This window comes from Triticum urartu, chromosome 2 (genome assembly GCF_003073215.2).
Source record: "Triticum urartu cultivar G1812 chromosome 2, Tu2.1, whole genome shotgun sequence".
NCBI classification, from domain to species: Eukaryota; Viridiplantae; Streptophyta; class Magnoliopsida; order Poales; family Poaceae; genus Triticum; species Triticum urartu.
The window spans coordinates 162,595,632-162,606,286 of NC_053023.1; the positions used below are offsets into that span (position 1 = coordinate 162,595,632).

The 10,655-nt window shown below is 43.6% G+C and overlaps 1 pseudogene; it reads left to right on the forward strand.

Moving 5' to 3' along the window:
- Window positions 1-663: 663 nt before the first annotated feature.
- On the forward strand, window positions 664-4,652 carry LOC125541340 (annotated as a pseudogene).
- Window positions 4,653-10,655: the final 6,003 nt, after the last annotated feature.

A 10,655-nucleotide genomic window follows, 5' to 3' on the forward strand; every position in this document is an offset into this window, starting at 1 on the left:
GCTCCGGAAGAGGCAATTCTCCGGAAAAATGGGGAATGACGACCACGCCACCGCCACGGGCCGTCCGCCACCACGATGACTGCTGAATGAAGATGGTGCTCATACCTTTCTCCATTGCAAGTATGTTAGAGCATGTCCGGTAGGAACTTGCACATCTAACCACGACCATGGAAGTAGTGCAAGCTATTCTTATGAAGACGAAAAAAATGATTATTATGTTGTCGCTATGGTGGGAGAGCGTGGGATGCTTGCAACAAAGCAAATGCTGGCGCGGCGAGTCGATGAGATCCACTGAGAGCGTCTGTCACCGAATCAATAGCAGATAAATGATTGCAAACTGTTAAATGCAACTAAGGAAAACAAGCACACACAGGTACTGGCACCTCCGAGCGAGGACATGTTGAAAATAATTATACGTGGGAAAAAAGAAACAATTTTGTTTCTCAGCAACTGTGGAAAAAAGAAACAAATAAGTAAGGGGACTGACTCGTGGGCTCGTGAGCAACCTGTGTCGGGCTTTGGCCCAACCAAGTAACAACATTCTCCAGGCCCAGTCCACCACACAAACTACTGCCGTCCCTCTATAAAAAGCACGGCGCACACTCCACACTCACTCCCCCGCTCGCCGAACCCGCAAACCCTCGCCGGCGCCGCCGTCCGGCCATGGCCGACCCGAGACCGTTCACCAACGTCGATCCCCGCGACGGCGGCCGCGGTGCGGCGCAGCGGCTGTGACCCGCACGAGCTGGACATGTTCATGGAGCATCTGCTGACATACATCTACACCCTCGTCCCCCGCCCGCCCTTCCCCGACAACGGCCGGCTCGCCGCCCACGCCGCCTCCTCCGACGGCGTCGACCGCATCAGCCGCCTCCCCGACGAGCTCCTGCGAAACATCGTCGCCCGCCTCCCCGCCAAGTACGGCGCGCGCACCGCCGTGCTCTCCTCCTGCTGGCGCGCGCTCTGGAGCTCCACGCCCCTCGTCCTCAGCGACGCGCACCTCCTCCCCGACGGCCACGGCTGGCCGCCCACACCCGCCACCTCGCCGTCCGTCATCGCCGCCGTCTCCCGCATCCTGGAAGCGCACCCAGGGCCCTTTCGCTGCGTCGACCTCGTCTGCAGCCACATGAGCCGCGCCCGGGTTGCGCGCTGGGTCCAGCTCCTCGCCGCCAAGGGCGTCCAGGACCTCGTCCTCGTCAACCGCCCGTGGCCGCAAGACGTGCCCCTCCCCGCCGCACTCTTCAGCGTCACCACCCTCACCAGCCTCTACATCGGCCTCTGGAAGTTACCGAGCACGGACGTCCTGCGTGGTGCCTCGTTTCCCCACCTTGTCGAGCTCGGCATATGCAGCGTCGAAATGGAGCGCGACGCCGTCGAGTCCCTCGTCGCCAGGAGCCCTAAGCTGGAGATCCTCAACATCGAGGGATGCCGCGTGGAGCTGCGCCTCCACCTCGTCAGCCAGAGCCTGCGCTGCGTGCAAATATGCGGCTCCGCTAAGGAGGACATCGCCATGGTAAAGGCTCCTTGCCTCGAGCGGCTCATCCTCTCGGGCAGAGTCGGTCGCGGTCCCTTCCACAGCAGAGTCAGGATTGGAGATGCCCCCAAGCTGTACACTTTGGGATACATAGAGCGAGGACAGGTCCTAGAGGTCGGAGAAACCGTCATCATGGTACATCTCCCATCTCCAGTATATCGGTTTGTTCAGTTGGCAAATATGTCCAGCCAATGACACAATTAATTGTGTGATGTTCTTCTTGAATTGGGAAAATTTCAGTATGGGATAAAGCCAAGCACAAGTACCATGCTCAGAACCGTGAAAATTCTGAGCTTGAATGTGCGTTTCGGGGTTCGCGACGACGTCAAGATGGTGCCCACCTTCCTCAGATGCTTTCCCAACGCGGAGAGACTGCATATTGTGGTATTTGTCACCAATTCACGTTCTGCTTACATTTCTATGGATGTCTTGCCTGTTATTTGCTTCTAGCCTGTCATTGTCATAGCTAAATTATATTGTCTTTTTGGTTTAATCCACTGTAATGTGAATGATTATAGTGATGCAAGCTAGTTTAAGTAATTTTGTCCATGCGTGAAGGTAAGGTGGAGAGAACACCAGCTGGATGGCTATTCATACTTGGCCAATTTACATTTGACCAATTATAGGTCTTCTCCAAAATTTACGTACCTACACCGAAATACCCAGTTCGACTTATGAAGGGTTTCATGCTGGTTTGTTTATGTTGTGACATTTGGTAACAAAGTTTTCTTGCTGCACAATGATTATTATGCCGGTATCTTGATTTATAGTGTTTTGCTTCTGTAGGTATGTCCATATTTTCTTTCTAGTGCTGCATATGCTACTGTAACAGAGTAACAGACATGAGGCATGCAATGCTTATTTCTGACTTATGAAAGCTACACATAGTAAACTAGCACATCCATGTCGACATTTCTTGAGGCTGTTCCGGTATTGGTATGCCATAATAGCTGTATGGATGCTAGTAAGCTGGTTTGGTCATATGAGGATCTTAGGAACTTATCCTGACTGATTTATTACAGAAAGAGGCTGTTGTAGCTCACATCTGAAAGTTCATATTAAAGAACATATCTGGCAAATTGTTGTTAAGACTAAAGTCCTCCATTCTGGACTGAAGTTTGCAGCATCGCATATATCTTAATTTACTGTCGATGGATTATGCTCAGCACATCTTTGTTTAGAGCATACATCATTCTTTTTTTTCCCTCTGCAGTCTGCACTACTAGGCTATTTAGTAGTTAGTGCATTCTGGTACTTCACCCATCTTTTCTCCTACAAATCGGATCCGGCATTTTATTATGGACAAGTATATACTTACAGTATTTAGATTTTGAATCTTAGCTGCAAATGCCCCATTTGCTCACAAAAAAGGGACTTTCATAATACAATTTTCTTTTCTAACCTTTTCTTTCCAGATAGCTAATGGAAACTAGGGATCTATTTCCCTCAACTTGTTCTTGCGCTGGTTAATTTCTTAACAATTTCCTCTACACGTTAATTGAAAATTGTGTTCCATCTTTCAGTAGATTTTGTTGCTTGCAGTGTTTTCACTTATTTGCGTATATCTGTCAAATAAATTATCATTAGAGTTCTTTATGGTCTCTCTATTTTCTTCTACTATGAAATGTGAGCCATGTATTGTGTTATGCATGCTTGGCTGAGTAATTTGCCAGTGAATAACAGAATAAGATGATGACAACGGCGTTAATATGACTAGGCATACCTGACCAATTATCATATACATTCTTATTCTTGACCAATATAGCTAAAAATAAGTCAGACATTACAATTTATTCTCACCTATCAGGTCATCCTACGCACGCTGACTAGAATATGCAATTATAATGATTGGGATTGCATGTTCATCTGTTTATGTTACGACATTTTGTCTTGTCACAGCATACAATGCCATTTTCTTTGATTTCTATTGTTTTTCCTCTTGATTTTCTCTAGTTTGTCCCATTGTGTTCATTACTAGTTAGCAGTATTTGTGCTGTGGAATCGTGGATGCTGCAAGTTGCATGCAATGCTTATTTCGAAGTTCAAACTGATCAAACTTACACATAGTATACTGGCACATTTGCTGCCTACGATGTATTTGGAGGTGTGTGCATGGTATTACGACTCGTACCAAATTGTGTTCCTACTAGCTAGCAGTATTTGTGCTGCGGAAAGTGGATGATACAAGTGGGTGCAATGCTTATTTCAAGGCTCAAGCCGATCAAACTTCACATAATAATCTAGCACATTTGGTTCCTACAGGTTCTTGGAAGCCTGGTACAGTATACCACTCACCTTGTTAAGACCTCCACGGTTGACTGAAATTTTCTGTCTCACTTTCTAATTTGTTATAGTTATATCTACATAATACCAGCACATTTGTTTCTCAGTTCCAGTAGCCTACTTGGTGCTTTGTGCTAGTTTAACGCATAGAAATATTACTTTGTCATTTCTCCGACAACATATAAATAATCTGAGGCTTCCTGCATTCACCTTCCTCAGATGCTCTCCCAACTGCTGACCGATCGAATCTATTTTCACAGAGTAAAAGATGCGATCAACCTGCTGCTGGTAACCACCTCACCCGCAGCTTCTGGGAGGAGTCTGGCCCCATCGAAAACGTCGCCTCGCGCATCCACACGATGAGCCTCCGCGAGTTCATAGGGGACCCGGGCGAGGTTGGCTTCCTGGAGTTCTTCCGGACCGCGCGCACGCTGAGGGCCGCGTTCGTCATAATGGCCAATCCACGCTTCACGCCGTTCTCGAAGGAGGAGGCGGTAGGCAAGGTGAGGCACAGCTTCCGAAGGATGGTGTCCCAATCCAGCTACCAGTTTGTGCTTGTGAACAAGGGGCCTGCGGGGGGTTATCCCTGGAACTTCAAAACCAGGGCAGATTTCTCTTTCCACGACCCGTTTTCGGAAGCCGAGGTCAGCCAACCTTAAGCCTCTGGGGAGAAGTGGACTGTTGCCACTTGCGGCCTTATTTTGGTTTGTCGAATTTGCGGCTTGGTGCCTGGTGCTATCAACCGATATTTAGCTTACCCTATAACCTGTGGTGGTGGTCAGTTGGGTTCTGTTTCCCTCTCTACCTATGTATGGTCCTTGATGCAAACTATGCAAATTTGCCCTGCCTTATCAGTTTCCATGTCTATCTATCTAGTATGCTCCTTGGAACTTTTTATTAGTGGCAATATGTTCCATTCTTTGCGGTTGTTGGGTGTCTTTTTAGATCAGCGGAAGCCGAAATCGGCTCCCCCGTTCAATTACTCAAACGAAACACTTTACATGTTTCAGGTTCTTTAGTTTCAAGCATGAAAGGAGTAAACAAACTACACTAGTTCCAAAGGCAGTAGAGGACCATCAGGAGGTCATGCCGCTGACTTCAGCTCCATCTTTCTTTTTTGCGAGAAAACTTCCAATCTATTCATTATCAACCATGACACAACAAATACCAGAAATAATAGAAATTACATGTAGATTCGTAGACCACCTAGCGATGACTACAAGCACTAGAGCGAGCCGAAGGTGCGCTGTGCCGGGCAAAACTTGTCGTAGTAGAGTAGTAGACAGTTGGGGAAGTTGTCGTGCTAAGCCCCATAGGACTAGCCTACCAAAACAGCAACCGTCCCGGATGAAGAAAAGCGTAGATTGAAAGGATCCAACCTGAAGACACACTGACATAGGCGAACGAATACCGGATCCGAGTGGATCCACCAAAGACAACCACCGCTGAATCCTGCGAGGTCTGCTAGAGACACGCCTCCACATGTCGTCCGATGATGCTAGACGCATCACAGTTACAAAGGGCTAGGCAAGGAGAATCTTATTCCATTTTCGGGGAGTCGTCACCTTCTCGTCTTCCTGAATAGGACACAAATCCTAGCAAAACTCAAAGAAACGTACAAAAACAGAGCTCTCCCACCGGTGAAGGGTCGGGATCCTCCACACACCATGGCCCTAAAACCACATGAGATGAAGCAGATCGGCGGCGTTGCTGGCGGGAGGCAGAAACCCTAGCCGCCATGTTCCCTTGAAGGAGAGGCGGGGGGGAGGGGTAAGCCCCCCCCCCCCCCCCCCCCCTCACATATGGTGTGTCAATTGACAAATTTTTTTGGCGGGCCCCTGATACCGAGCAGTCTTTGGGTCTTGAATAATCACTCATAGGGGCCACATATTATAGGTTTTTGTTTCCATAGTTTTACTTCAACTCTAATGAACCCTAATAAACTATGGAAGAGGATTTGTGACTCTCGGGTGTCACACACCCCTATATAAATATAGTACTAAAAACATATTAGGAAATTTGAAAAATAAAATAAAATTTGGGAAATGAAATCTGGGTTCCCCGTTGTACCCCATGTTCAGTTTCATAGGGAATGGGTGCCCGTGGTAATGTAAGTAAAAAAATACAAAATCGTATGTGTAAAAAGAAACTAGATATAACATATGTCAGACCGTAATTCCTACGCCAGGGATTACACGGGCAGCCATTCCTCACAAAAATGCACACGGGTATACAATGGGCACCCAGGTTTCATACCCTAAAATTTCAGAAAAATTTCCTGATATTTATAAAAAATACTATTTTTATATAGGGGTGTTTAGCACCCGGATGCTCCAATGAGTTTCCCAATAAAATATACATTATAAAATAACGGAGTACGTGTGACTATCATGTTTGTGGGCCATGCGTGTACGTGTACTGTAAGTGTTTGATGAGTTATGTGAGCCAAATATAATTTGATCGGAATTAAGTTTTGGATGTTGGGTTAGATTTTTTTGTTATTTTTTTGAGAATCAGGATGATAGGTTAGATGGACAAAAATTTAATTCCAAAAGCTGAAGAATTAAAGGGTTATATACGAAATTAAATTATGGGGGATGGGCTGAAGATGGCCTTATAATAAGAAGGATCCGTTGCTCATGGCCCCTTTAGCAACCCCGCTTTGAAATTTGGCCCACCACACATGCATGTCCCCTGTGCGGCGGAAAAACCTATTGGACGCATACTGCGTCAAACTGTCGACGAATCGCACAGATGCGACCAACGAGCGATTTTGGGCCAGCCCATATGTAGCGTCCGTAGAAGTTCCGGTTTTGCGAACCTTCTAGAGCGTTCCCAGCCGGTTCTTACTTGTTTTGGGAACCATCTAGAAGGTTCCTGAACCAGTTTCTTATTTTGCCCTTTTTTTTCTTTTTTCTAATCTTTCTGTTTTTTTCTTCTTCCTTTTTCTGGTTCTTTTTTCTTTTCTTTTTCGTTATTTTTTGTTTCCTTTTTGTTTTCCTTTTCAGGTTAATTTCTCTTTTGAACACATTTTCTTTCTTTGGTTTTTTTTTCATATCTGTTCTTATCTTTTTTTTGAAATACTAAAAAAAACTCGTGTTTATAGAAAATGTTTAGTTTGCAAAAAAATGTTCTCAAAATTCAAAAATTGTTCTCGTTACACAAAAAGTTCAAAACTTTCAAAATTCACCAGATTTAAACTTTTTGTTCACGTATTCAAAAAGAATTCAAGCCACGGAATTTGTTCGGGATTTTTCAAAATTGTTCTCCATTTCAAAATTTGTTCTCAAGATTCAAAAATTGTTCGCGCTTCCAAATATGTTCTTCGTTTCAAAAATTGTTCTCGACATTCAAAAAATGTTCATGCTTTTAAAAACAGTTCTTTCAAAAAATGTTTTGTAAATTCAAAATTTGTTTGTTCTCAAATTTTTGTGTGCCTTTTTGAAAAGAATCTTACGTACAAAAATTTACTAAAAATTTGCGTTTTAGACATCTTAAATAATTACTCAATGTTTGTGTGTTTGAAAAAATGTTTGCGTTTCAAAAATTGTTCGTGTTTTACAAAAAAGTTTGTGTTTTAGAAAAATGTTCGAAGCTATAGAAAAATGCCTTCATTTTTTTTTGTTCACGTATACTGAAAAAAGCATTTTACAAAATTGTTTGAATTATTCAAAATTGTTTCAATTATTCAAAATTGTCTTCCGTTTCAAAATTTTGTTCTGAATTTCAAGAATTGTTCTTGTTTTCAATTTTTGTTCACCAATTAAAAAACATCACATTTCCAGAAAATGTTTTGGATATCAAAATTTGTTCGTAAATTCATGAAATGCTCCTATTTTTAACTTTTGTTCGCAAATTCAAAAATGTTCGCGGAATTCAAAAAATGTTCACATTTGTTAACTTTTGGTCACCAATTCAAAAAAATGAGAATTTTTAAAAAATGTTCCCTCTTTCCAAATTTGTTCACATCATCAAAATGGTCATGTTTTTCAAAATTTGACCCCAAATTCCAAAAATGTTCTGGGGAATTCAAAAAACTGTTCACGTCTTGAAAATTTGTTCGTAAATTTGAAAAATCTTCGCGCTTTCAGTTTTTGTTCCTCCTTCTCAGAAAATGTTTTGCATTTTCATTATTTTTTTCTTGATTTCGGGAAAAAATGTCGTTTTCATGTTGTTCCTTTATTTTATTTTATTTTAGATTCCCAAAAATGTTTCAAGTTTTAACTTTTTCTCTCTCTATGAAATATGAAAATGTTTGCAGCTTATGGTCGTACAAGGTGGACAGCCATTTTATGTACGAAATCCTAGGAACTATGGTGGCTATTAGCATGGGCGGAGACAGGCCTCAGGCAGCCCAGGCGGCTGCCTGGGGCGTGAGGCCCATCTCGCTCGTACACTGTAGCAAATATACTGTAGAACAACGAAGGCTGCCTGGGGCGTGAGGCCCATCTCGTTCGTTGCTTGCCTCATCTGCCTGCGGCCTGCCTGTGCGTCTACTTCGAGTCTGGACAAACACGAACTGGCCAGCCACCCGCAGCCCGTTCCCCTGACTTGGACGAACCCTAAGCGCAGCCCGCCGCCTACCCTGCCGGCCAGCTCCGTCCCCTTCGACCCCCTTCTGCGGCATCAGGTTGCGCCGCTGCGGTGCTGCGGGCTGCTGCCCTGTCCGACGAGGCGGCGACCTCGGCGAGGCGGCAGGCTACCCGGCGTCCGGCGAGCCGCAACACATAGCAGACAGCAGAGCAAGAGGCCAAGAGCAAAGGTATCCCTTCCTTGCTTCCTAGTTTTCTTCGAGTTCGATGTACAGCTCTGTTCGGTGGAGGCGTGGAGCTCTATTCTGAACTTCTGAATTCTGATGTATAGCTTTTAGGACAGAGACAGTGCAGCGTTGAGCTCTGTTCGTTGGAGGCGTGGAGCTCTATTCTAATCTTGTAAGCATGGCCCCCTCACTTAGGATTCACTAGGTAGAGTTCCTGTACTCTGTAATTGCTAGATGCCACCATTGTTTGCTTGATGCCACTTTTTGTTAGATGTGGAAACCTATGTAGACAGATAGTAATTTTGTTTCTATAAATGTTACAGGAAGGCAAGATGAGTAAAAGAAACAAGACATTGAATTCATTTTTTCAAGTTCGAACCACGGAAACTGCAGAAACAGGTCCTTCAACTCGAACAACTGATAATGCCCCTAGTGTTACGGCTCAACTTAAACCTGGTGATATTGAATCAGACCCTGGTAAGAGAATACCAATTGAGGATTTGGATGCAGACATTAGAGATCTTGCTAGAAGGGAGTACATTAGTATGGGTCCATGTCAACCAACTGATCATACATATGAGCAGATAAATGGTAGAAGCTTTCATGATTACTGGTATAATGATCATCGCGGCTGGTTGGAATATAGCATTGAAAAAAGCTGCCTTTTGCTTTTATTGTTTTCTATTTAAGCAACCAAGAGCTGCAAACTATGGTGTTGAGGCGTTCACGAAAAATGGATTTAAATCTTGGAAGGATGGACCTAAAGTTTTTAATCAGCATGTTGGCAAGCATGATAGTGCTCATAATAAATCTAGACAACATTATGATGATTTCAAAAATCAAAGACAAAATTTGCCACATGTGTTTGATAGGGGTTCTAAGAAGAGAGAAGAAGAATACAAAGCTCGTCTCTTCATTATATTGAGTATTGTCAAATTTTTGACACTATAAGCTCTTGCTTTTCGTGGTCATGATGAGTCTGCTAGCTCAATGAATAAGGGTAACTTCAAAGATTTGTTGGACTTGTTCATAAAGAAAGACCCAAAGGTGGAAAAATTGTTTGGTGATGCAGGAGGGAACCATCTATTGACTTCACATGAGATACAATTGGATTTATGCAAGGCTTGTGCACAAGAGACCACCAAAGTCATTATAGAGGAGATTGGAGATAGGAAATTTGCTTTACTTGTTGATGAGTCTAGAGATGCATCTATGAAAGAGCAAATGGCTATGTGTTTGAGGTTAGTACCTTTCCTCGTATTGTATGTGTTTGTTGTTGTAGACTTGTAGGTGGATTTTGTTGAAGTTTTATATTAATCATGCTCCTTTGTCTTATGTAGGTATCTCGGCAAACGAGGGGAGGTGATTGAGAGATTCATGGCAGTTGAGCATGTTCCTGACACAAGATCAACTTCACTGAAGGTAGCTTTGGATGGTATGTTTGCTACTCTTGGCTTATCTATGTCTAATTTGAGAGGACAGGGTTATGATGGGGCTTCAAACATGAGAGGGGAATTCCGTGGGTTGCAAAGATTGATCTTGGAGGAAAATCCTTATGCTCATTATATACATTGTTTTGCCCATCAGTTACAATTAGTGGTTGTTGCTATTGCCAAGTGTTGTTCATCAGTAAGGGATTTTTTTGAATACACAAGCATGGTGGTTAACATTGTTAATGCTTCTTGTAAAAGACATGATCAATTGGCCCAAGAGCAACATGATGAAATAGTGCGTCAAATAGTGGCTGGGGAACTTCTTGTGGGAAAAGGAAAAACCAATTAACTAACCTTGCTAGACCCGGTGATACACGGTGGGGATCACATCATAAAACCTTGTGCCGCCTTGTTCAGATGTGGAAACCAGTTCTAAAGGTATTAGAAAATCTACACAATGATGCAGATAATGTTGCACAAAGAACCACAGCCGCAGGATTGATAAAGCAAATGGAGTCCTTTGAATTTGTTCTCATATTGCATCTTATGATTACATTATTGGGCAAGACTAACAATCTGTCACAATGCTTGCAACGGAAAAATTAGAATATTGTACGTGTTGTTGGATTGATTAAAACCACATTGG